Here is a 23,867-nt window from a genome sequence, read left to right as displayed (position 1 = left end):
CTGCTACTACATCCCACTCTGAGACAAGCTGCCCAAGCTATAAAAGGATCAAGACTCGGCAGTGTGCCGACCCACAGACGGAAATACAGAAATAGAGGCAAGCACAGAACTGTCAACCAACCAGCAATACATGATGCCATTATGCAATGACTTGCACTATTTTATTATAACCACCCTAAGGCTCCTCCACCCCCAGGCCTTGTTTTAAACTTGAAAAAGCCCTAGACCTGGCAACACTCAATTTCCAACCTGGATACAGCATTCCTAAAGTTACTTATGGGGCAGGGAGGTGGCACCGTGGACAGAGCACTGGCGCTGGAGTCAGAAGAGGGAGTTTAAATCCAACCTCCAGACACTTAGCAGTTGTGTAGCCTTGGCGGTGTAAGCTGTCTACCTCGGCTTCCTCAAGTGTAAAACAGACCTCATGACAGCACCACCTCCCAGGGTTGGGAGGATAAAATAAAGTAAGGCACTCAGCAAAAGGCCTGGCATATAGTAGGTGCTTAATAAATGCTTCTCCCCTTCCTTCTCGTGTACAAGTTCCAGTTTTCTATGTCCCCCGAAAGGTTTTAGAGAGCAATTGTAAGACTAATTGTCAATTGTTTTTAAGGGAACATGTATTCCAAATTTTAGATGTGAAACGGATATGCTAATTGAAGTTGGAAAATGCTTGTGTTAGAAGTGCCCTGTTCACTTCAGACTTCCACCACAAATACGGTCTCATTTCAAACAAGTAACACCTACGCTACACTTGAAAGTCTAGCTTTCATTCTCTCGGCCAACCTGAAAAAAAAGACCACACCTTAACACTGGGTACATTAGCCCCTTCTCTGTCTCAAGCAGCTTTATGTTAATACCACCTCTGATGGTGGAGACTGAGCTGAATTAAAGTGGTGGCTGACTTCATGCCCATCTGTGACGCACCCAAATGTATAGTGAGCTCTACCGCCCCCAAACCAAGGTCAGACTCCAGGGGCTTCGGTGCTTTGGGGTCCCATGGGCCTCCAGATAACACGGTGCCCATTCAGAGGATGCAGCCTACAATGAGGACCCTCACTAACGGTCCAGACAGTGTTCAGAGAGCACCTTTCTGGAAGGGCTTCACTAAGGAAGGCACTTTCACGCTCACCGAAATCCTTTCTGAACAAGCTTTTCTCCTGACCAGAATAAGCTCTGTCCACATACCGGGAGATCCCTGATGAGGCAGTCAATCATGAAGGCCAAACACAGAATGAGCTTGAAGGCAGCACAAGGGACGGCACGAGGAAGGGGCCTGGGCAGCTCAGCTCCCTGGGTAATTCCCTGGGTCCTGGGCCCTCGACCGCCCCTTCAAATGGCTGGGAAGCTGCTCGGAAGGGGACTGAGGTATCCTTCTCTGAACCCCCCACATGGTCCCAATCACTTGGAAATCACTTGATGGCTCCTGTTTCAAAAGAGGGGGTTGGACCATCTGGCCTCTGAGGGTATCTGCAAGTCTGACTCAAGGCAAAGATCTGGGTCCTTGGGGACCTACAGTGGCTCAGCTGGCTCCTGTCTCCAAGAAGCTGGCCAGCGGGAAGATGGGATCCGTGCACCGATCACTGTAGCACCATCTAAAGCCGGCCCAGCAGACGCTGCAGAGGAAGGATGCCTGGCCCCGGAGCCAGCTCTGCCCCACGCTGCCCTGTCAGCACATGGCACTGCCCGGGCCCTTTCTCCAATTGTAAAATGGGACAGAGCATTCATCTGTGCTAAATATAGGGGATGAGCCCCAATACCAGCCCACCACAGCCCCTACTGTGCAGAGAACATGGGAGCTGGGCAAGGTCAAGGTTGGAGATAGAGGCCCCGCCAGCTGCCGCCCCTCGGCCTCAGCAAACATGGAGGGAGGCCGGCCCTGTGTCAGCCCTGGTGCCCGCACTTACTAGTCATGACTGCCATGTGCTTGGGCAAGCTGAGGTTGCCTGTGGGGGCTGCGGCTCATCCCCCGCCACAGCAGGAAGGCGCTCCAAAGCTGGCGAGCGCATCTCCTTATAGGTGAGATCCCCGAGGCCTCCTAACTGGCCCAGCCACAGGGCCATGACTGACCCCTGGTCCCCAGACTCTAGCATGGATCATCCCTTATAGCTTTTGGCCATGACTATCAACGTAAAGACTCTTCCGCTGTGCCTCGTCCATCCCATGCCCCCTCTCCGCACGTGATGCAGTAAGTATCCTTGGGGTCAGAGGAAGGACAGGACTCCAGTCCTGGATCAAGCTGTGTGACCTCTGGCTGTCACCTCCCATTTGGTCTGTAAAAGGGCAAGGGAGCAATGCTCAGCCAGGAGCAAGCCTACTGTGCGCAGCCAGCAGGAGAGGTGGGCTGCCAGGCCCTGGGAGCAGGGGAGTCCCTTCTTGGGGATTTTGGAGCAGGGGATCCTTCTATTGATACGATCCATTTCAACACTGGCTCCACACAATTTAAATGAAGGATCTCTATGGGCCCGACAGCTTGGACCTTCCTGTCTTCAGAGACAGAGCAGGGGATATGGACAACCGGGGGTCTTGGGAAAACCTTGGGGCTACTCAGAGGCTCTCCAGAGAGCAGGAAACGGACCTGAGACACCCCATGAATCTGGCTGGAACCCCCCTAGGGTCTTGGCCCCACCACCTCCCCTACTCATCCACAGGCATGGATGACTCTTAGGAACGACTCCCACAGAGGGCACATTGAAAGGTGGGCTATCACCCCCCCCCCGGCCCCCCCAGCAGAGTGGCCGGGCCTCACCCCCGCCCTAACTCCGGGCTCATCATCTTTCTCCAAAAACCCTTTCCTCACCCTCCCAGCTCCACCCACCCCACTCCAATAACTACCTTGTACCTCTCATCTGCTCCTGAAGGGTAAGGAAGGTCTCACTAGCCTTAGGACAGCCCTGTGAACAGATGTGAGTATTCTCCCCACTTTACGGATGGAAGAAACTGAGGCTCGGGCTATCCCAGTGGAGAGAGAACTGGCCTCGTCAGGATTGGCCCCAACCCCGCCTCGGGCACTACTCCCTTTCCTCCCACTGCCAGTTTCCTCAGCTGTAAGATATGACAACTGCAGAGGGGAGAGGTCCCAGGTGAGGAAAGGCCCTTCACCAGCAGAGATCAGCCACTGTTCTAATAACTGAAGGCCTTAGAATTCATCCCTGGAGCCCTTTGATCAGACAAGGTTGTTGCCAGAATTAGTTGGGATCATGTACTCAGGTGCTTTGAAAAGCGCAAGATCCTAAGTCTAAGTAAGTGTCAGTTGTTAATAATCATTACTATTATCATGGACAGGGACCCCCAGAGCCAGCCAGGGCCTGAGTACAGTAACCACCAGGACTATGGGGGCCAGGGAGGAGGGGACCTAGAAGTCTGGGGACATGGTCAGTGATAATGACATGGCTAACGGGGGTCAGAGGAGCCGAACCCTGGTCTTTCTGGACTGGAGGCCAGCTGGCCAACCACTGGGCTGCTCCTACTTGTTCATCTGCCTTCCTACCTTAGTGACCATGGGGACCAACATTTATCAAGCGCTTGCTGTGTGTCTAAGGGACCAGCAATTATTAAGCACCTGCTGTGATTTATCTGATCTCATGGGACCCAGGGAGGCCCGGGTTGAAATCTTGCCCCCGACCCTTCCTGGGGGGTCGCTGCCTTCCCTCCTCTGTTCCTCAGTTTCCCCGGCAGTAAAAGGGGAAGGCTGGCCTCTCGAGGTGGGCACGGGGAGGGCCGAGCGGCCCTGGGGGCCTCAGTCTCCCCTGCTGTAGAAGGGGGCCACGAGGTTTCGTGCGCCGGGTCAGGGTGACCGGGGGCGCTCGCGCCCCCTCCCCGCCGCCCCTTCCCCACCCCGCCCCCCGCCGAGCCCGTGACCTTGGGTGGCCCCGCGCGCTCGGCCTCCCCCCGGGGGCCGCGGGACTGCAGGGCTCGTCCACGCGGCGGGGCCGGGGCTCGGGGACCCAGGCCCGAGGGGAGCCCGGCCCGGAGTCCGAGGCCCGGGGCCCACGGGCGGGGAGGAGCCGGCCCGGAGAGGCCCGTGACCTTCCTTCTTTCCTTCCGCCCCACGCTCACCTGGCCGCGCGGAGGCCGCCGAGCCCGGCCCGAGTCTCGCCGGGAGCCCGGAGCCCGGAGCCGGAGCCGGAGCCGGAGCCCGGAACCCGGAACCCGGAGCCCGGAGCCCGCCGCGAAACCTCCGATACGGACCCGCCGCTACCGCTGAAGCCGCTGCCGCCGTGAAACCAGCCAGGGAGCGGAGGCCGGGGCGCGCGCTGGCGCATGCGCCGGCCCGCCCCCGCAGGCTCCGCGCCGGGTTTTCACCACCACCAACCGGGGATTGGGGAGAGGTGCAGGAAGGAGGCCCTGGAAAAGAACCGGAGAACCGCGGCGGCCCCCTGAAGGGGCGGGGCATCATCCGGCACGCTGGAAAGCCCGGAGAAAATAATCCTTTCCGGAGCGGAGCAGCAATCGAGGCATAACTACTAGAGTTAGAAGGGACCTTAGTGGAGGGGGGAGGGGGGAGGGGGAGGCGGAGTCTCTTCACACACTGGGAAACTGAGGTTCAAGAGAAGAGGGAGGTCCAAGGCCATAGGATCACGGAATTCGAAACTGAAAAAGGCTTGATAGGTTTTGGGGGACCGTCAGCTTCCATTCTGACCTATCACCCCGGGTTTCAATCCTGGTTTTGCATCCCCAGCCCTACCCTTTCCAAGACTCTTCAGGGAAAGGAAGCTTCCCTCTTCAAGATGCCCAAGAAATGACAGGTCCAGTCCCTTACCCTTATTCCTGCTCAATTTCACGTCCCAACCAGCACTGGTGGAAGGTACTTCCACATCCTGGAGATCCCGGTACCTGTGAAATCACCACTCTGGGCCCCTTCCCAAGCCTCTCCTATCCCTGATTCCTAATAGAAGCCTGGCAGGCTCCTAAGAAGGACTCGGGGTACTGAATTAAATCCAGCTCCTTCAATTTACAGATGAAGAAACTGAGGCTCAAAAAGGGCAAGTGACAGGCTCCAAACTGCAGTCAGTTAATGATATAGCACTTCCAGGCTTGCAAAGTACTTTCCATACATTATCTTTTTAGATCACCCAGGGAGGTAGGGGCCATTTTCACTTTTTACAGATAAGGAAACTGAGCCAGGGGAGCTACTTTTGAAACCAAGAGGACCCTGGTTTAAATGTCACCTCTGCTGCTTATTACCTGTGTGACCTTGAACAAGATAACCAACTTCACTGGGCCTGTTTCCTCTGATATAAAATGAGTTTGGACTTGATACCTTCAGAAAGAGTTGAAAAACTCTTGATCTGTGCTCTGTAAACCCAAGGTCATACAGTATATGTTAAAGGTGGAATTGGAACCCAGATCTTCCTAATTCGAAGTGCCCATTTCTTGTGCTGGATTTAAATTCCTTTAGACCTGGGTTTAGTGAACAACTAGGACAAATGCTGTGTCATTTAGGGAGAGTCGTTTAACCTTTTGGAGCCTGGGGCTCAGAGTTTTGTTTTGTTTTTTTTTAAGTGAGGCAATTGGGGTTAAGTGACTTGCCCAGGGTCACAGAGCTAGTAAGTGTTATGTGTCTGAGTCTGGATTTGAACTCAGGTCCTCCTGACTCCAGGGCCGGTGCTCTATCCACTGTGCCACCTAGCTGCCCCTGGGACTCAAAGAGTTAAGACAGGAGAGTGTTTATCTAATGACAGATCTTATTTGGAGTCCAGAATCGGCCACTTACTGTGTGACCTTGGGCACGTTTTAGTTTCTTTATCTAAACAGAGTCCCTACTGGCCCAACCTACCTCAAAGCTTTCTGAAGAAAACACACTGTAAATTGCAAAGCTACAAAAAAAATGTTAACTAGTGATTCCTATTAATACCCAGGGCAGGCCCAAACCAGATTATTCAACATAAACATATACATTTGTGTACATGTGTTTCCACTTACACACATGTGCACATATATGTACTTATGCATGTTACCCATGTCTTTAGACTCTAAACTCACTGTCTTGAGGACAATTTTTCCGCAAACCTACATAGAGATTCTAGCCTAGAGCAAAGCTTCTTAAACTGTGGGTCGAGACCCCATATGGGGTGGTATAATTGAATGTGGGGGTCGCGAAAAATCTGGCCACAGTACCTATATACCGAGGGTCGCGTAAAAATTTCTCGGGTGAAAAGGGGTCGCGAGTGGGAAAAGTTTAAGAAGTCCTGGCCTAGAGCACATGGCGACTAGTCGAGATCAAAAAAAGTAGCGATGCAAAGGCGCCCCTCCCTCCTGGACCCAAAGCAAAGAAACTCCCCGACGTGGGCCCCTACGTGCCCTCCCCGCCACTACTCCACCGCTTCCAAAGACGAACCTGGCTCACGCCCTGCCCAGCTCTCTGACCCTGGCTCCTTCTCTGCCAGTGCGATACTCCTTTAATCCTTTCGGTTCCGAAGCCAAGTCCCTCCTCCTTCCTCCCTTTCGGAAGTTAGAGCGATCTGTGTAAGTGTCGCTTTAAAAGAGGAGGGGGGGGCTCCTCCGAAGAGCCCGCCTCCGTACCGGTAGTTGGTACGGACACAGCTGAGGACGGGGGTCCCGGCGGTCACCAGTTCTTGAATTTCCTTTCCTGTGCTCCTGCCACCACAGTAGGCGTGACGCGGCTCCAGGGGGCGATGAGGTCAGGAATCTAGCCGAGTCCCCTGTGGCCTCCTCGGCTGGCAATGCCCAGCCGCGGGACTCTGGGATTTTGAAAGCAGCCTTCCTCAGGCTGGAACCCTGGTCCTGAACGCCGCAGCCATTCTCCTCGCACCAGGCTCCCGCCGCCTTCTACATTTGAGGTTCTGGTGTTCTGTTCCAGTTCAAAATGCTACAATGTAACTGTTCCCGCTTTGTGCCTGTTTTAGAAACTAGAACGTCCGCAAAATGAAGGGGGGGGGGGCCGGCGGCGGAGTTAAGGATGAGTCAAATTCAAGAAGGAATTAATGGGAAGGCAGCGTGGAGAAAGGATAACATTCACGGATTAAAGGCAGGCCAACCTAGGTTTGAAGCCCACCTCGCATTTCCTACTGTGTAACCTTTGAAAAGTAACTTCGTTTCTCAGTCTCACTTTCCTATCTTGTAAAATGATGAGTCTCCACTGCAAAGAATCTTGAGATTCCTATGAAATACGGGTGACGTGCAAAACTCCTAATATAAATGTCAGTTGCGGTTACTACTACCCGCTAAGGTGCTGTGGCTACAGCAATCCCTGCCCCAAGAAGCGGCAACCTTATACTTGGGGGTTGGGCGGGGGGGAGACGGTGTCTGGGGATGGAGGAGGGATAATACATTTCGACGAAAAAAAATGAGGCCATTTACCTAGAGCTCCCCCTCGCTGCTCCCTCCACACATCACTCATCTTTCACTCTCTCCTTGCCCCATTTCCCGCTGAGGCAGCCCTTCTGCTCCCCTCTATGTGCAGCCTCGATCTCATACCACCCCATCTTTTCCAGCAGATTGCCCCCTCTAGCATTTCACTAATTTTCAGTCTCTCCCTTTGTCCCAGCTGTTTCCCAGCTACCTACAACCCTACTCACGTATCTCCCTTTAAAAAAAAAAGCCACTCTTAACTGGCGCATCCCTCTCCACATGTTATCGGCTGATTTCTCCTCCCTTTCCTTTACGACTTATCTCCTCCAGAAAGCCCTCAGCTCTTCCTCGGGAGGAGATACTGGCAACTGGGGAGAATCAGAGACAACTTCAAGGAAGAGGTGGGACGGGAGCCCATGGTGTCCAGGTCCAGCCTTGCTGATGCTCTGGTGAAGAGGGAATCTCCTGCAATGGTTACCGAATTCTAGCCGTAGTTGAGGCCCAGCACCTTGGAATGCATGAAGAAGACTGCTGTAAAGCCCCCAAGCCCTGCCTCTGATACAGACTGAGTGACTGTGGCCATGTTATTTAACCTGCAATTACAAGGCACAGACTTGGGGCATCCATTCTACTCTCTTCTCAGTTTCTTCATCTCTAACTTCACGGGATGTGTACAGGAAACAGAGCAGAAACTTTGAGAGGTCTGGAGCTCCAACCCTACTGTGACCTTGGACAAACCAATTAACCTCCAAGGGTATCAGCTTCTTCATCTGTAAAATGACAGAGTGGGACTAGCTGGCCCCTTCCATCCCTAGATCAATGGTCCTAGATTTTTTTTTTATTTTAGTCTTTTAAAAAATTTTAATAAACATTTTAACTTAAAGTTTTGAGTTCCAAATTCTACCCCCCCCCTTGAAGTGGTAAGCAATGAGATATAGGTTATACATGTGCCGTTATGCACAAATGACCATATTTGTCATTTTGTACAAGAAAACTCAAAAAAAGAAGAAAGTGAAAACAGCCTGCTTCAGTCTGGGTTCCATTAATATCAGTTCTTTCTTTGGAGGTAGATAGTATGTCATTTAGGGAGAGTCGTTTAACCTTTTGGAGCCTGGGACTCAGAGTTTTTTTAAGTGAGGCAATTGGGGTTAAGTAACTTGCCCAGGGTCACACAGCTAGTAAGTGTTATGTGTCTGAGGCCAGATCTGAACTCAGGTCCTCCTGATTCCAGGGCCGGTGCTCTATCCACTGGGCCACCTAGCTGCCCCAGGGCATCTTAAAAGCATAGCACAGGGGGGCAGCTAGGTGGCGCAGTGGATAAAGCACCGGCCCTGGATTCAGGAGGACCTGAGTTCAAATCCGGCCTCAGACACTTGACACTTACTAGCTGTGTGACCCTGGGCAAGTCACTTAACCCCCATTGCCCTGCCAAAAAAAAAAAAAAAGAGCATAGCACAGTATATTGGACATCTTGAACTGGCAAAAGTGAATTCATTATCTTCCCTCCTAAATTCTCACCTCTTGCAAACTTCAAATGCAGAACTTGCAAAGGATACCCCCATTCTCCCAGTCTCTCAGGATCCCAGCCTAGGAACCATCCTGGACTCTTCAATCTCTCATCTCCATGCTTCCCCTACCCCATTCCAACCTGTTGCCAAAGCCTGTTGATATCATCTTTCTCTCTTCTGATGTTGCTCCTACCCTGGTGAAGGTTCCCTTCGCCTCACACCTGGACTACTGCAATAACTGCTGGTGGATCTGCCTGCCTCAGGTCTCTCCCCCTTCAAATTCATTCTCCACACAGCTGCTGAATGTACTAGTGCCAAAAATGTTGAATTCATTGTACAAAGACTTCTGTCTTCTTTTCTAGCTTCAAGAAACTGAGGCGTGGCCAGGGAAGGAGGTCTCCGTGGCCCATTAGGACAATCACACTGACTGCATCATCAATTCCTTATGTCGTATTCCACCTGAACTCATAAGACTTTATGCAGAAACAATGGTAAAAATTGAAAATGTAGACTACAGTACTGTCCTGTCTAGTGGATCTCAAGTTAACATCATTTCCCAATCTTTCTAACATTTTTTGGAAGAAAAAAATTCCTTTAAAACTTATGACAAGGCTTGGACTTGGTAGGCCGAGTGTCAAAGACTCTCCGTATGTATCAAGGTGAGTTTTTGATTTCCCAATGTGGTTGTAAGTATCAGCAGGAAAGTGGACATTCAAATATGCCCAGAGTTTCTCACACTTCCTAGCGTGTTAGTATTGATTAGAACTCATCCTAGATTTCTCCAAATTCTAGCAGGATTTTTTTATGCAGTGAGCTGGAACCCAATTCGTGTACAAGTTGGTCATCCATACTGACCATTCGGATGTTTACAATGGGATAGAGACAAGAGGTGCCAGAGAACATCATGGGAACTTCGACTGTTCAACTTTGAACCTGGATCTTGAAGTATTTGGGGGATTTCCTAGAAGCAAATGAGTGGAAGAATAGGTTGAGGCTGAAACCTAATGAGAAGACAGATGTGTTCTCATTGCACAATTGGGATGCGATCAAGGCGTGACCCAGACAATCTGGCTGGCTCCCTGATTCCCAACCATTCAGAGAAAGATCTAGAAGGTTTCTTCTATCTCTGATGGAAAACCACAGAAACCATGACAAAGGAATGCTGGTTAAAGACATCATCACAGAATCCAGCAGCTCTTGGGCATCACCCATTGTGGTGATGCCAGAGAAAGAATGGGAAGCTATGGATATGTGCAGATTATTGGACTCTGGACAAAAGAACCAAATACAGGGCAGCTAAGTGGTGCAGTGGATAGAGCACCGGCCCTGGAGTCAGGAGTACCTGAGTTCAAATCCGGCCTCAGACACTTAATACTTACTAGCTCTGTGACCCTGGGCAAGTCACTTAACCCCAACTGCCTCACCAAAAAAAAGAGAGAACCAAATATTGTATGATAGGCAGCCAGTCCTTTTTTGTTCTTGACTTGGGTAATGGCTACCGCTATTTTTCTGTCTGAGAAAGACAAGGAAAAGACTGCTTTCTGTTGTTCACCTATATTTACCAGTTTGATTGTGTGCCCCAAAGGATCTTGGGGGTACCAACTATGTTCTAAGTGCTAATGGAGAAAGAAGCTGGGAAGACAAACTACCTAGAAAGCTCTTCATTCCCTTGGCTGTGCTTCTGGTTTGTGCCTAATCTGCGTCCTCCCCCGGGAACCTCCCCATCTGCTATTATGGCCCCCTTATGCCATTGGTGAGTTCTTTCTGGGACCTCCACTTTGGAGAGGATCTCAGGCTGGCTAGCCTCCATTCCCTTCCTGCCTGTGTTTCTGGTTTTCTGAACTTCATCACCATCTCCCTCCCCCATACTGGAGTGGTTTGCCATTTCCTCCTCCAGCTCATTTGACAGATGAGGAAACTAAGGCAAACAGGGTTAAGTGACTTGCCCAGGGTCACACAGCTAGTCAATGTATGAGGCCGGATTTGAGCTCAGTAAGATGAGTCTTCCTGATTCTAGGCCTGGCACTCTACCCACTGTGCCATCCAGCTGCCCTTTACTTACTTACTTACTTACTTACTTACTTACTTATTTATTTAGTGGGGCAATGGGGGTTAAGTGACTTGCCCAGGGTCACACAGCTAGTAAGTGTCAAGTGTCTGAGGTCGGATTTGAACTCAGGTACTCCTGGATCCAGGGCCGGTGCTTTATCCACTGCGCCACCTAGCTGCCCCTGCCCTTTATTTTTAATAGATAGCATGTATATAGTGCTTTCAGATTTTCAAAGATGTTCAGATTTAGGAATATCTCATTTGATGCTCATGACAACCCAGAGATGTAAGTGTCTCCATGAGAAAAGCCTGTGGTTGGACCAGACCCACCTTCTCCCAGCCATAGAGCCCCAGCTGTCACCAAATGCTCATTCATTTCAGCTTCGCCAGAGTCTTTGCTGCCTGGCCCTGGCTTTGTTTCTCATAGGCCGGTACTCAAGCAGTTCCTGGAAAAATTCTAGAGCCAAACAGCTTCACCTGAAAGCCAACTATAGCAAAGTCATTAGGGCAGCATTGCCGGTTAGCCTGGGCACCAAAGTGCAGGATTATGGCATGATGTGGCAAAAGTGGAAAACAGAGCCGGCAGTTCTGAGTGGGCCTCAGAATGGTCCTGATGTCTTGGGAATCGTCCACCAGTGAGGCAGAAATAGCTGTTGGGCTTCCTTGGGGGTGTTTCCTACCATTTTACGTCCTGGATTATAGCCCCAGCCTCCTCCCCGGTCCCCATCTCAGGTCTTGCCCACATTCAGCCGGCCTATCCTCCACACATTGGCCCAAAACACAGGGCCAGTCCCGGCATTCCTCTGCCCAAGAAATGTCAGCGGCTCCAGGTTCAAATTCACTACCCTCAGTTTCCTCATCCATAAAATGGGTTAGACTTGATGACCTCTCAGGTTCCTTTTAGCCCTCAATCCCAGAGTCTCTCTGTTTGGCATTTACAGTTCTTCAAAATCTGGCTCCCAGGGGCAGCTAAGTAGCGCAGTGGATAGAGCACCAGCCCTGGAGTCAGGAGTACCTGAGTTCAAATCCGGCCTCAGACACTTAACACTTACTGGCTGTGTGACCCTGGGCAAGTCACTTAACCCCAATTGCCTCACACACACAAAAAAAAAAAAAAAAGAAAAAGAAAATCTGGCTCCCAGACACCTTTCGAGGCTAACACCGCCCCCCCACACACACACACTTTTCTACCTGTGCCAGATGGTTCGGCCAAACTGGGCTGCTGGTTGTACTATGCCATGCCATCTCCCACCTCCATACCTTTTCTCAGGCTTTCTCCCATCCCTCATTCCCTCTGCCTCTCAGAATCCCTGCATTTCTTCAAGACTCACCTCAAGTGTCTAAAGGCCCATCCTCATCCCTCCAGTTGTTTCTGCCCTGTTTTGTCCATTTTATTTTCCATTTATTTTATACTTGACATAGTGCTGTCCTGGGCTGAGGTCGAGTCCCACTCTGACACATAGAGACCACAGGACCCTGGACCAGTCACTTAATCTCTCAATGCCCAAAGCAGCTTTCTAAGACTAAGAAGCAGAGGAGGTGCCAACCTGCTTTGTGAGAGGGAGAGTCCTCACCAGAGAACTCCTCGTATCAATAAAATCACAGGCCAGGTCCTCTCCTCATTATCTTTTACTAACGACCCCTTTTCGCCAGAGTAATTCTAATGCTACCTCACGTATGTAGGTATATCAAATAGGTATGCGTAACCTTTTCTGTTGCCAAATTTCTCACGACCCCCACATTCATTTATGTGACCCTGTGTGGGGTCGAGACCCACAGTTTAAGATGCTTTGGTCTATTGCGTGGCCTTTGTGCATACAGTCGTCTCTTATACTTGGGCTGATACTTAGGGAACCCCACCACAGCAATAGTAACGGGTGTTAGACATACACCTACATATTGTGGTTGTACACTGGATATGATTTGCAGGGACTGGCAGTTTTCTTCCAGAGGGGAGCATCAGCCATGATGCAGGAAGAAAGGCCACCAGCTTTGTCCCCCACCCCCACCCACACCCCCAACACACAATTTCTAAGTGCCTTCCTGAGGCTCATTAAAGTTCCAGGTTGCTTTGCATGGTGCTGACAGTATCTCTTAGGGATGAGATGGGAATGGAAAGTAATTTATTCACCTCAACTCTCTAGAGATGTGCTGGAGCCAGCTCTTACCACCTCCCAAGAACTGGTTGTTAAATTGTCAGCGTGAACGTTTACAACTCAGAAATCAGCAAAGGTGACAAATGAAGACTTGAAATATTGTTTCCTTAGTTGATTATCTAGGAAAGTGATGGAGAAAATTTTAATAGTGCATATTACACTTTAAAAAATATATTGAAGGGGGCGGCTAGGTGGCGCAGTGGATAAAGCACCGGCCCTGGATTCAGGAGTACCTGAGTTCAAATCCGGCCTCAGACACTTGACACTTAACTAGCTGTGTGACCCTGGGCAAGTCACTTAACCCCCATTGCCCCGCAAAAAAAAACAAAAACAAAAACAAAACAAAACAAAAAAAAGTATGTTGAGGGGGGCAGCTAGATAGTGCAGTGGGTAAAGCACTGGCTCTGGATTCAGGAGTACCTGAGTTCAAATCCAGCCTCAGACAGGTGACACTTACTAGCTGTGTGACCCTGGGCAAGTCACTTAACTCCCATTGCCCCGCCCAAAAAAAAAAAAAGTATGTTGAGGCAACATTTTTTTTGGAGAGCTGGTTGTTAAATGTTTACCAACACATCCCTGCCCCAACCTCAAAGAAGCCTGGAAAAATGTCTACCGATGATAGAGAATGGGCCATGACTTTCAGAAGAAAACAAAGAGTCCTTGGTCTGAAGAGCTCAGCCTGAATGTGACTTTGGGGGAGGGGGAGCTGACTCAGAAAAGGAGCTGATACAACATTGATTAGCCCTGTTCTGATCTGACCTGGCAGCCTTTCAATAGAGCCATGCCAGCCCAACCCCAGTAGATGGCAGCAGGCTGACTTCCACATGAAGTCTTCCCAATTCCTCTTCCACTAGAAGTGATTTCTTCCTCCTCTGACCAATGAGTACTTTGTACTCAGGCCTTTATCATCTTGGTATCACTCAAGGGACATGTCTTGCCACCCTGCTGGTGCATAGTGTCCTGCTCTGTCTGTGGTGTCACTGTTTGTCTGGGCTCCCATGGACACAGTCTGGGTGCCATCTTTGATATTTCCCTTTCCTTGACCTCAAATTTACTTGATCACTGAGTCCGTCCATGTCCAGTTCTGTAGCCCCTCTGAGCTGTTCTCTCCTCTCTCACCAACCTGATGCAGGCTCTGATGTCTGCCTGTATGAATTATTGCAAGAGCTTCCTGCCTGTAACTGATCAAACAAGAGAGGCAGTGCAGCCTATTGGGTAGGGTGCTGGATCTGGAGTTGGGAGGCCCCGAGCTCAGACCCTTCCTAGCCATGTGATCCTGCCCAAGTCCTTTACCCTCTGTGTGCCTCAGATTCCTCCTCAGTAAAAGTGTAAGGTCCCTTCCATCTCTGAGTCTATGATTATGATGGATGAACAAGCATTTATTAAGTGCCTACTCTATGCCACGCACTGTCATAAGCCAAGAGAGTGGCAGCATAGCCATTAATCCAGCACTCACATGGCCTCAGAGAAGAAAGCATTAGCAGCTGGGAACATGAGAAAAGATGACTGTGGACCTTCCTGAGCAACTTGGGGATATCCAGAACTGGGAATATGGACTTTGCAAAAAAAAAAAAAAAAGACTGTAGTTGATTTTCTGGGGACAAATCTCAACTCAGAGCCATCCTTCAGACTGCGGCCACCCCAGCGACCTTTCTTTTGCACATCCACGGACACGTTGCTCTCCCTCCAAATTGTCAATGGCTCCCCATAGCCGACTGAGTGAAACTCAGACTCCTTTCCCAGGCACACAGTAGGTGCTTGATAAATGCTTGTTGCCTCACATCGAGTCGGCATTCAAGGCCCTCCATAATCTTGGGCCGCCCCACTGTTCCAGTCTTCTCTCGTATTATTTCCTTCTCTACACCGAGACAACTTGCTGGAGGTCGGTTACAACACTTTGGCCATTCTGTTCTGTAGGCTCCAAACCCTCTCCCTCTTTGTTACTGGTCTGTTAAAGCACAGCTCAGACGCCCGTCACCCAGGAAGCCTCCTGTGACTCCCACAGTCAGTGTATCGGACTTGCTCTCATCTCAGTGTCATGCTCAGAGAGCTCCCTCCCACCTCCCAGCCTTTGCTCACACCGGCGAGTTTGGTGTCCAGTCTGTCCTTTTGGGACAAATTCCCCAACTGTTCTCTGTGTTATAAGGACACTCCTTGAGACCAGGGATTGTCTCAGCCTTTGTCTTCACATGCCTGGCACCAACACAGTGCCTGACACAGTCGGTGCTTAATAAATGCTTGGTTCGTAGATTGATTCAAGGCCCAAGGTTGGGCTTATAGGCAGGTCCCCAGCAGGGTGAACAGTCTCCTGTAGTGGTCGGTCGCACATATTCTACTTTACCCTCTTTGAAGTTGTAAATATGGTCATTCATCCTAGCCTGATGGGAATACTCAGGGTAAATGAGAGAGCTATGACCATTCACAGGGATTCCTCTTTGACCCACAAGCCCATGGGCCTGGGGGTTGGCAAGCATGTAGATCTGCTGGCAGAGCCCCACAGAAGGACCACAAGACCTTCCTTTCCAACCTCATCTATACCTTCATCCTGTGGTTCTCTACTGTAATCGTCGCCTAACCCGGTACTCAGTGACCGGGTCAGTGTCCTGCAACCCAGTTAGACCCTGTGCTCCATGAACGCAGGGACCTTCTCCTCCAAATGCTACTTTGCTTTCCAAGAGCCTTGTTTGTTGTTATTACTTCTCCTCCCGGACACTTTGCACAATCTACCATGTATGCATATGTATATGTATATATGCACATGTGTATGCATGGATACACATGCTTGTGCATGCATCCCTGTGTATCTGAGCCTGCATACATGCACAGTCTGTTCTGTGAGAACACCAGTGTTGTATACACACATATATAGACACATGTGCACATCACCTATCTGCCCCCCAGCCCCTCATTTTTATAGATAAGGAAACTGAAGGGGGCAGCTAGGTGGGGCAGTAGATAAAGCACCGGCCCTGGATTCAGGAGGACCTGAGTTCAAATTTGACCTCAGACACTTGACACTTACTAGCTGTATGACTCTGGGCAAGTCACTTAACCCTCATTGCCCCACAAGAAAAAAAAAAGATAAGGAGGGGGCAGCTAGGTGGCGCAGTGGATAAAGCACTGGCCCTGGATTCAGGACTCCCTGAGTTCAAATCCGGCCTCAGACACTTGACACTTAACTAGCTGTGTGACCCTGGGCAAGTCATTTAACCCTCATTGCCCTGCCAAAAACAAAAAACAACAACAACAAAAAAAAGATAAGGAAACTGAGGTCCAGATCTCCTAAAGTCAAAGATTCCGTGACGGTGCTAGAACTATAACCCAAGTTTCCTGGGTCCCAATACAATTCACCAGGCTCTTCACCTCCTTGATTAAATATTTTTAACATCAGGTTGTAAATTATTCTATAGATAATTATGGATTGAGGTGGATTTCCAAAAAACCTGGAAAGACTTCCATGAACTGATGCAAAGTGAAGTGAGTAGAACCAGGAGAACATTGTACCATAATAACAACAATATTGAACAATGATCAACTGTGAATGACTTAGCTATTCTCAGCAATACAATGATCCAAGAAAATTCCAACAGACTCATGATGGAAAAAGCTATTCACACCCAGAGAAAGAACTGATGGAATCTGAATGCAGACTGAAGCATACTATTTTTCACTTTCTGTATTTCTTTTTCATGCTTTTTTTTTCTTTTGGGTCTGCATCTTCTTTCACAACGTGACTAATGTGGTAATATGTATTGCATGATTGAACATGAATAGTCTATATCAAATTTCTTATTGTCTCAGGGAAGGGGGAGGTGAGAAAGTGAAAGAGAAAATTTGAAACTCAAAAAATTGTTAAATGAATATTTAGAATTATCTCTTTATGTATGTGGGAAAAGATAAAAAATATTTTTAAAATGATTATGGTTTGTAAAGTCATCTGAAGGATGAACTGGTAAGAGGATCTTTGGGTCAGGTTTTTGTTCCTTGAGTTCACTCTGAGAAACTTTTTTCTTCCTTGGAAGAAAGAAAAAAAACATGCAAAGTAATAGAATATTATTATGTTTTATAATACTTTGAGTTTCAAAAAGTACTTTGCCCATAACATCCCTGTGATTTTTTCTGACCCCTAATTCTGGGGTATGTTGTATGGGTTTGATTATTGCTATTTTACATATGAGGGAAATTGAGGTGTGAAATCGTAGTGTATTGTCAGTGGTGTCAGAAATGGGATTCAAACCTAGGTTGATGCCAGGTCCACTGCACCATACCACCTGGAGAGAAGCGCAAGGTGTTTGCTTGTCCATGATTCCTGCCTACCTGTTCTCCGACCAGCTGAAGCCCAAGTATGGCCATATCACTCCCTCCTCTATAAACTCCAGTGGCTCCCTATTAATCCAGGAATCAAAGATAAAATCCCCTGTTGTTCAAAGCCCTTCATGACTTAACCCCTTCCTGCCTTTCCAGTGTTGGTGCTCTGTGAGGCAGTGACAGCAGCCTCTGGCTGCCCCTCACATGAGACCTTGACTCCAGGAGCCATACCTGGCTGCTCCCCATGCCTGGGATGCTTCCCTGGGTTCCTTTGAGGCCCTGCTAAGATCCTACCTCCTCCAGGAAACCTCTGCCAATCCTCCTTCATGTCAGTCAGTGCCTTTCTCTGAGAAGATTTCCAGTCAGTCCTGTCTGTGTCATGTTTGTATGTTGTTGTCACCTCCACTAGACAGTGAGCTCCTTCCTTGAGAACAGGGACTTTTTTTTTTGGCTTTCCTGGTATCCCCAGGGCTTAGCGCAGTTCTTGGCATGGAGTACATACTTAATAAATGGTTATTAATTGACCAACAGCATAAATACAATTGCACACGAGAAAGAGGGAGAACCCCCTGAGGTTGGCCCGATGAGATGATAATCAACATTTAGATATTGCTCTAAGGTGAACGGGCCCATGCAGGGTTGGGGGGGGAGGCCCAAGGAGCATCCAGAGATTCTCCCCAACTGGCTTCAGTTCAAACAACCATATGGAAGCTGGGGATAAACCTAGACCTGGCCATGCGTGACTGAGGGGCTGGTACCATGGGACAACAAACAACATTCTGATTGGTTGGTGGCTGGAAGAACTGAGCCAGAGCTTAGTGGCTTAGTGGCTCTTTCTCTCTCTTTCCTTTTATGGCCACAGGGCATGGGGCTGCTTAGAAGTGGCATGGAGAGTTGGGTAGGAGGGGGACAGTAGCCGTATCTCCTACCTGGTCACAGTGTCTGTGATCCACCTCTGTCTCTCTGTGTTGATGATTTCCTGCTTTTAGTATTCCAAGATGGAAATGTCCAGTTGACTTTGTGAGTTTGGGAGGTGCAGAAATCCTATCTGAGGTCCCATCGATGGTCAGAGCTGAAAGGCAACAGGAGCAGTGGCCACTGGAATAGTAGCAGCTAGTGGCAGCGACAGTGGCTGCAGACGAATGTTGACAGTGACAGCTTTAGGGAGAGTGGTACCCCCCTCCCCCATAATAAAGATGTGTACTGACTGTGGACTCAGGGTTACTACTGATCCTTTAGAGCCCAACAGAAAGGGAAACCCAGGAGAAACTTCATGAAGCCTTCAGGAAGGGAAAAAAGGATACAGGACCAGAAATGGGAAGTATCTCCTTTTTACATGTGTTTTCTGCACTCATGCCTCATTACCATTATACTCTATGTTTGAACCCACTTTCCCCAGAGACCCTGTGTGCACTAGGAACAGTAAGCCTTCACTTTGGGGAGGGATGTTTTATACCAAGCATTCATATTAAACTTGTTGAATAAATACTTTTGTTAATTGTATAATTGTTTATGGAGAACACACCAGTGGGGCTCATCAACAACAAGCTTTGCCCCCCAGAACCCAAAGCAAATTGGCTTTGGGGATCCAATCGATGCGGCCAAGTATAGGCTGCCAGAATTGCCCCCCAGTAGTGGAGACACTGAACAAAGCACTTTATATACATCGTCTTATTGGGATCTAATAAGGTTTGTAGTTTGAGGCAGTGTAGTAAGTGCTAAAGTTGGAGTCACTGGGTCTGAGTTCAAATCCTGGCTGTGGCATTTATTACCTGTGTCACTTTACTCTGGGAGCCATTTCCTCACCTGTTTAATGAGAGGATTGGACTATAAGATCTCTGAGGCCCTTTCCTGTTGTAGGGCTTCAATCACATTAACGACCATGTGCCATCAATAATTTCTAAAATGAATCTTATAGAAATAATATTAATGTTATTCATTCTTAATTATCATCTAAGAAAAGAATGTATCAGAAGGGGATAGAGGACCAATTTGGGAGTTAGGAGAACCTAAGTTAAAGTCCTGACAGCTGTGGGACCGTGGTCAAGTTAACTTAGTCTTTCAATGCTCCCAGACAACTGTCAGAAGTTACAAATGAGTTGCCAATATACATCAGTGTAAGAAGTTTTTACACTAGGAGTTCCCCCATATTGTTGAAGTCAATGGTTTGGACCAAAAAACCAGTTATGTAGGAAAGAAAAGGGACTTCATTGGAATGGAACTAGAATAGAATTCAGTGATTATCTGATAGGGCACGAGACTCTAGAATGAGAGTCAGTAGCCAATGGTTGCCCAGTAATTTCTTGGAACCCTTGACTGCTGTCCCCAAGATGGGCCCCCTTTCTCCGCCTTTTCCCATTCTTCCTTCCCATTTGTTTTGTCTCCTCTGTGATTTCTCAGGACCCTGTGCACTTTAATCAGCCTGGGATCCAGGACTAAAGAGGTTGGTGACCCTCTTCCCTCTACCCCTTTCTCCTTCCTCCCCCTTCTCTCTTTGTCTGTTCTCTCTCTCCTCAAATCAATTCAACAAGCATTACATGCCTCCTGTGTGCCAGGCTCTCTGCTGGCTATTAGTAATACCAAGAAAAATGAAACAGTCCCTGTCCTCAAGGAGATTAGAGTCTCTTCATGGGCCATGCCTTAGGCTGGTCTTGGTACTGGTGGCACTTTCTTCAATCCAGGGCTGGTGGTCAAAGGTGAAGGAATTGCTGCCCCAATCTAACCTCTCCCCCATTAAAGTGACACAGCGCCTCCAGATGGCGCTAATCAATGGCGAAATCTAGTCCCTGTTGGAATTTAGGCATTTCTGCTTTAGAAGAATTTCAGAAGGAACATGTTGCTGTTGTATGATTAGACTTGTCAAGTGAGTGATCTTGGCTTCACTTCAAAGGCCAGAGGGAAATGTAAGCTCCCCTTCCCACCCCCTCCATCCAGGGGAAGCCGAAGGAGGCACACCTTCTCAGACATGTTTGGGGTGTTCATGTTTTTTACCTTAACTGTATTTTTTTGTTATAAGGAAGGCTTCTTGGGAGGAGAGGGGAAGAAGGTCTGTTCATAAATGACAGATCCCCCAAAATTCATAAAATATTTATTTTAAAAATTGTGTTATCAGTTACACTCAACACATAGGACTTTGAGACCTACTATCCTATTAGATTAAAAGATCCCTGAGGCCAGAGCCCACATTTTATGTAAATTTTGCATTCCCCTCTCTGTCCCCCACCACCTGCCTTCCCTTACTTCAATATTGTGCACATAATAAATGTTGGTTGAATTGAATGAAAACAACTTATGTTGGAAGAGATATTTTGTCTTTTAAAAATATAACTCAAAGGTCTGCAGCTGTCTGGATTGGGGTGGGGCATTTTTGGCTTTTGGAACTTTGAAAAAACTGGTTAAGACAAAATGCCTCATGAAGCATAGGGTGTGGGGAAGCCTATAAGAAAAGGGCCCCTTCTTTGCTTTGCCATTAACAAGGGCCAAGGGCCCCTTAAAGGCATGCTTTGCTCCAAGGCCTAGAATGTCAATGTTGTGACTTCTCAGTTGATTTAAGCCATGAGGGCCCCTTGAAGGGAGAAGTAGGGAGTGAGTGAGAGAGAGAGAGAGAGAGAGAGAGAGAGAGAGAGAGAGAGAGATGTTTCCAGATGTTGCCTCATGGGGAGGTCTAGGAAGCATCAGAGAGGTGCGTCCTTTCTAGGGATTCTGCAGACCTCCTGTCATACCCTTGGCCTGGGATTACCTCTTAGGGCCTCACTGTAGGAGGGTGCATGGGTCAGGAGAGCCCTATAAGCCAAGCAAGGAGTGAAGAGGAGACAGTGCTGGTACTGGGGGAGGCCATACTGGATGGTCACCATGAATGTGAGAGTCCGATTAGAAGAAAGATTCAAGCTGGAGACCACTGAGTCCAAGCCCTGCATCTTACAGGTAGGCAAACTATGACCCATAGTCACACAGAAGCAAATTGTGCAGCCAGAGCTCAAGCGCAAGTGCTCTGGTTCTTCTCTACTCGACCTGGGACCTCACGGATGGGAGGAGAGAGCAGCTGGGGAGAGGTGCCAAGGCCGAGGCCAGACGAGGGTCACAGTACCTTTGGGCAGCTTTGAGAGGGATGGTTCTCGGGCGACGCTCTATTGGTTTGCTCTCCAACGGCTTTTGCCCACACCGGCATCTTTCCAACTTAGGGGCGACATGGCAGGGAACTGACTTGTCCAGAGGGGAAGTGACATCGCCCAAGCCTGTCTCATCCTGCTGCAGAGAGCTCTGAGGGGAGAGGGCAGGAGGGGGTGTGATCCGTGGCCCATGTCACAATCTCAGGCACTGACTCAAGAGAAGCCGTGGTGCAGGCCATGGGAATGCTTCTGCCCTGGAGGGTGCCATGTTCCACGAAGGGCCTCCAGCCCTAAGAGAGAACATCAGGCATTAAGCCACTCTTCCAGCCTCTGGGAAGGGTTCCCGAGGAAGAGCAGGTGCCCTGGGCATCTCCCCACCCAGAGGGCTCTGAGGATACTCTCTAGAAGCTTGGACTTCCTCCCCTCTTATCCCTCCAGCCCCAGCCAGAGTCGACCAGCCGCCAGGTCTGGTCTCCATTGTACTTCCCCAACGGCTCAGGAAGACGTCCCCTTCTCTTAGCTCCGTCGGCTGCCACGTAGATGACCACTCGAGCCTTCTCACAGAGTCCTCCGAAAGCACGTCTGTCCTTCACCCCCTCTGGAAGCTCCAGTGGCTCCCTATTTCTTCCGGGAGGTAACACAGACTCATCCGCTGGACAGTCTGACTCCTGGGCTCATTTGGTGTCAATCTGTGACCCAGACAGACTGTTCCTTCTCCCCGCTCCACACCTCTGCATAAACTGTGCACCCCACGCCCTGGAAGCCCCATTTCTCTGCCTCTTAGACTAGCTCGACTTGTCAGGGCCTCAGCTTCTGAGCCATTTCCTCTAGGAAGCCCTGTCTCCTAATGGCCCCCTCCCCTCAACCTCCTTGTCTACCCTTGACCTCCCCAGTAGAGTGTGAGCTCCATGAGGGCAGACGGCTCCAGGCTGGTGCCTTCAGCGAGTCTGGCACTGACTTAGATGGATGCTTGTTGGGATGGGAAGCTTTGAGTCCTTCTAAAAACAATAATGGCCTCATTTCCTCATCCTTGAGAAATAAGGGGATGGATGAGGGACTCTGAGGTCCTTTCTGGCTCCAATCTTGGATCCCCTGAACCTCATTAGGAGCTACCAGAGCCTCCGCAGGGAATGGGCCTATGGTAAATCCCCACTCCTGGCGGCGCCTTCTCCAGGCCCTCCAAGAAGTTCATCACCAAGGGTCCACCCTAAGCACTGGCCACCTGCTTCAAGTTTGCTTACCTTATGTGGCAACCAATGAAGCACCCAGACAACTCACACACGCCTGGGTAAGGCTGACAAGTACACGGTAAGAGTCCCCATGGGCCTTTGGCAGGCAAGGAACAGGCCCTGGCTCTGACTCAATCTCCCTCTTTTTTGTCTCCGGGTCTCTGTGACTATCTCTCTTGTCTCTCACCTTCTGTTTCTGTCACCACCCCTGTCTTTGAGTCTCTGTATCTCTCTCCTATCTTTTGTCTTTGTGGTTATCTCTGTCTTTTGGTCTCTGCTGGTTTTTCTGTATCTTCTTTCTCTGTTACTAGCTGTTTCTCTGTGTCTCTATCTCTGTATGTGTCTCTTTGTCTCTGTCTCTGTTTCTTTCTCTTCTTCCCCAGTCTCTGGCCCATGAAGATATGACTGTTAGAGAAATATAACATTCAGCACCAGAAGACAGCCACGCTGCTGAGGTTGGGCCTCTGACAGTGCCAGCCCCTAAGTGGGGTTGCCCAAAGTCCAAAGGTCTAGTCCTCTACTCTGTAGACTGAGGGACTCAATTTTATCTGCATCTCCCCAGAGGCAATAAGGCTGGGCTGCTGACTCATGCCCTCCCCAGATTGATAGAGAACCCAGGATGCCATCTTATTGATGTATCATGAGAACTTTCCCAGTCACCAGTCAGCCCTATTGGGAAAGTGTGCTTGGGAAGAAAAAATTAATCATAGACAGTGTGTGGGCAAGAGCTGAGGTAGAGTCAAGAGGAAGAGGGAGAGAGACCTGACGGGAGATTTCACTGAGGTGGGCAATTCCCAGATGAAGAAAAGTCCCTCTACCAGTACAGGTTGGTCCCTCCTCTGCAGCCTCTAGTCTTAGAGAGTTGTCCAGATAGCAGAAAATCTAGTGACTCACCCAGGGTCATGCAGTCAATGTGCATCAGAGGTGGGGCTTGAAGGTTGGCTCTTTGCCTCTTTTTTTCTTTTTCTTTTCTTTTTTTTGTGGGGCAGTTGGGGTTAAGTGACTTGCCTAGGGTCACACAGCTAGTAAGTGTTAAGTGCCTGAGACTGGATTTGAACTCAGGTCCTCCTGAATCCAGGGCCAGTGCTCTATCCATTGCACCACCTAGCTGCCCCTGCTCTTTGCCTCTCTAAAGGGAGACAGACATTTGGCCTTAGCTGACACTGTCATCCAGTCTTGGTGGCCCATTATGCCCAC

The 23,867-nt window shown here is 49.3% G+C and overlaps 1 protein-coding gene and 1 long non-coding RNA gene across 3 annotated transcripts in view; one reads left to right on the top strand and one right to left on the bottom strand.

Annotated features, from left to right (window-relative positions):
- The window catches only part of ATAD1 (ATPase family AAA domain containing 1), a 39,017-nt gene extending 32,588 nt beyond the window's left edge, over positions 1-6,429 (bottom strand). Inside the window, exon 1 of one of the 2 annotated variants that reach the window (XM_043983797.1) lies at positions 6,338-6,429. The gene's annotated coding sequence lies outside the window, so the exon portion shown is untranslated. Of the gene's footprint in view, positions 1-4,056; positions 4,214-6,337 lie in introns of those variants that run through there. The other variant, XM_043983796.1, reaches the window with a different exon arrangement.
- Positions 6,430-6,793: 364 nt separating this feature from the next.
- LOC122740918 lies at positions 6,794-8,194 on the top strand. Its single transcript, XR_006354787.1, has 2 exons — positions 6,794-7,002; positions 7,642-8,194. It is a non-coding gene; the product is annotated as an uncharacterized LOC122740918 (long non-coding RNA).
- The last annotated feature ends 15,673 nt before the right edge of the window (positions 8,195-23,867 follow it).

This window comes from Dromiciops gliroides, chromosome 2 (genome assembly GCF_019393635.1).
Source record: "Dromiciops gliroides isolate mDroGli1 chromosome 2, mDroGli1.pri, whole genome shotgun sequence".
NCBI lineage: Eukaryota > Metazoa > Chordata > Mammalia > Microbiotheria > Microbiotheriidae > Dromiciops > Dromiciops gliroides.
This window is presented reverse-complemented; position numbering and strand designations above follow the sequence as displayed.